Source organism: Eumetopias jubatus, unplaced genomic scaffold, assembly GCF_037043125.1.
Source record: "Eumetopias jubatus isolate StellerSeaLion01/CBP00866 unplaced genomic scaffold, mEumJub1_p1.0 scaffold_7, whole genome shotgun sequence".
NCBI classification, from domain to species: Eukaryota; Metazoa; Chordata; class Mammalia; order Carnivora; family Otariidae; genus Eumetopias; species Eumetopias jubatus.
The window spans coordinates 19,529,582-19,532,771 of record NW_028274813.1 but is presented as its reverse complement, the minus strand read 5'-3'; the positions used below and the strand labels follow the sequence as shown (position 1 = coordinate 19,532,771).

General features: G+C 35.7%; 1 non-coding gene across 1 annotated transcript; it reads right to left on the bottom strand.

The window, feature by feature from the left end:
- Positions 1 to 2,145: 2,145 nt before the first annotated feature.
- On the bottom strand, positions 2,146 to 2,282 carry LOC114209056 (U8 small nucleolar RNA). The gene has a single exon (XR_003609225.2). It is a non-coding gene; the product is annotated as a U8 small nucleolar RNA (small nucleolar RNA).
- Between the last annotated feature and the right edge of the window lie 908 nt (positions 2,283 to 3,190).

Sequence of the window (3,190 nt, the reverse complement as noted above, 5' to 3'; positions counted from 1 at the left end):
TCATGCAACTGCATTCTAAGAGTGTTTTATACAGTTAAATTACATAAGACCTTGGATAGTACATGTATATTATGTGATACAAATTATAGAAGTGTGTAAATATATTGTGTTGTGACAAAATGAAATAGTCAATCACAAAAGAGCTAAGGAAGAAGGAAAGTCAGAATTATAGGCAAAAGTCGGAAATACAAGGGGGGTATTTTATATAGTATCTACAGTCAGAGAAAGAATGCCCTGTTGTAAAGATAGACTAAAAGAAATATCCAGATAGCAAACTGGATAGATGACTAAAAAAAAAAAAAAATGACAGAAAAGCAAAATAACAGACTTGGATAGTCCACTTTACTGAGCAGTTTTCAGAAGTTGGCTCAAACTTCAGTATAGTCATTCAGCTTCAAACACATTAACAAGGATCAAAAGAGAAAATCTCAGCAATTAGATTCACAGGTCTGTGGATTAGAAACTCAATCGGTGGTGCTGGAATAAAACCAAGGATCTCTGGAGGAGGTGCCTAGAAGGGCCATGTTTGTGGGGTAAAGAGAGTGTGGGTAGTAGAGAATTAGTAATTCTGTAGAAAGATGAGGAGTTACCACAAAACACAAAACTTGAAGCCAAGGGCTTGGATGGGACTTCTAAGCACGTAGACTGAGCTTGAAAAAAAATTGGTTCTTAGTTGTGTTTTAGTTTTCAGTAAACTGACAACTGAGAGCATAGAGAGAAGAGGAAACAAATACACATCCTGATGACAAAATTTGATCCAAATATTCTGCTAGTTATTTAACTAGACCTGGGATATCCTCAATCTCATCTTTTGAGTAGGACATATTGGTCATATGTGGTATTTACACTAAACAGGAGGTAAAGTGTAATATTTAATTGCTTCCAGTGAAAGAATTTAAGGTAGTATATTCAGGAGAGGCTCTTCTGGTCAGCAATGCCTCATCACAAGAAAGAGAAAACAAAAACAAACAACAACACAACCAACCACTACTTTTGAAAGAGACACCAGGTAAAATTATGAAATAGCTTACATTTTTTTAATCTAAATATTGAGGAAATCGAAAGTATAATGACAGTTTGAAGAGTAGACTTTGAGTTTTAATCAAAACTACACAAATCAATACTATATTTTGTCCTGACTTGATGAACCTACCTTTTGTTAATAAAATTATAAGAAGAAGAAGGAAGAAACAGACCATTCATTTAAATGAACAGCAATTAGCACTTCTCTATCCAGTTCTATCTTGGGGGAAAATCTAAGGAGACTATAAGAAGAATTTGTGTTTTGGACCAAGAAGAAGAAAAAAAAAGTAGTCACAAAGGGTTAATTTGAACTTACGTGTTAGACATACGGAATTATTTCACACTGCTGCCCCATTTATTCTCTGACAAAATGGTTGGAATCAATGGTAGGAGCTGAATCATGTGATATCTAGTCTATTCTGGCATCATGTTTTAGAAGAAAACCACTAGAATCCTATCACAACCTTGGCTCTCCTGCATTTACCATTATCCCCAGAAGATTGGAATTATTTGGCATGAAGGAGACTCAAACAAGAATCCAAGGTTGCTGTAGAGGGTAAACTTCAAATGCTACTATGTGATTTATTTCTGGACAGGGAGATCAGTTACCCAGCCTAGGAAGCTGCAAAATTTGGACAAAGAAATGAGAGAAAAACAAACAAAAACCCCCACATAAACAAACCAAAAAAATCTCACTCAAACTGAACTTGAAATCCAAATTCCACATTTTATAAGTGGATCCAATGTTAACAAAAACACCCTATACAATCAAGGATTAGAACATAAATTTACTCTAAAAAAAACTACATAGAACTTAAAAAACTTAATCTAATAAACTCAGTACAGAGAGACACATTGTAGGTGGAATAAACTCTGGCTTGAACACAGTCTGAAAGAAGTGGTGAATTTCAAAAAGTACTTGATGTATCCCTTCCCCCTCAAAAAATCAAGAGTGATGAAGATATATATTTTTAAAGATTTTATTTATTTATTTGTCAGAGAGAGAGAAAGAGCACAAGCAGGGGGGAGCAGCAGAAGCAGGCTCTTTGCTCAGCAAGGAGCCCGATGTCGGACTCGATCCCAGGACCCTGGCATCACGACCTGAACGGAAGGCAGACACTTAACTAATGGAGCCACCCAGGCATTCTGCAAGTCCTGCCCACGCAGAGACAGTAATCACGCATCATGCAAGCTCCAATCATCATGTTCCGATCTGCCCTCCCGAAGGAGGAACAGGTAAGGATTATCCTACATGACGATCGCCACCCAGGCATTCTGATAAAGACATTTTTTTTTAAGAAAACAAGGGACAGACTTCATATTCCATTTACAACTAAAAAAAGTCACAAACAATATTTGTATATAAAGCAGCAATATTTGTATCAACAATATAATTTGTAGAGGAAATAAAATAGAACAATACTTGAAAGAATATATGCAAAATTTAAGAAAGACAGCAATCCATAGATTGAATAGCTGAGAAATAAGCAGGGTAAATATAAACTTACAACCACACATTTTATAGTAAATTTGGATGTCATGACTGATAGAGAGAAGCTATTAAAACCGTTTGAAAGAAAGGAGAGATTATGTGCAAAGAATTAAATCAGGGTAACCACAGATTTCCCACTGAAAAAGCTAAGAGAACATAGTTCCACAATTACATACCATCCAAACTGCCACTCAGCACTTAGCAAAATACTGAGACACAAAAATAAGAGAGTTAATACCCTCTGACCCAAACTAAAAGAACTGATAAATGAGAAGATTGAAAACAGAGAGAGAGAGAGAGAGAGAGAGAGAGAGAAAATGGTAGAAGAAACACTATAGAGGGACACCTGGGTGGCTCCGTGGGTTAAGCAACTGACTCTTGATTTCAGTTCAGGTCGTGATCTCAAGTTCCTGAGATCAAGTCCCACATCAGTGCAGTGACATTAAAAAGAAGCGACCATAGCAAAAAATATGTTTGAAGACATAAATGTATACTAAATACCTCAAGGGTGCTAAAGGAAACTGCAATGACAATTGCAAAATATATACAAAATAGAACAAAACTAAAGTGAAATACATCAAAGCTTGTGAAAAACAGCTAATCTAGTAATTAGTGGCAAATTTAGAACTTTAAATGCACAAAATTTGAAAAACAAAGTAAGAGAGGTAAAAGAAC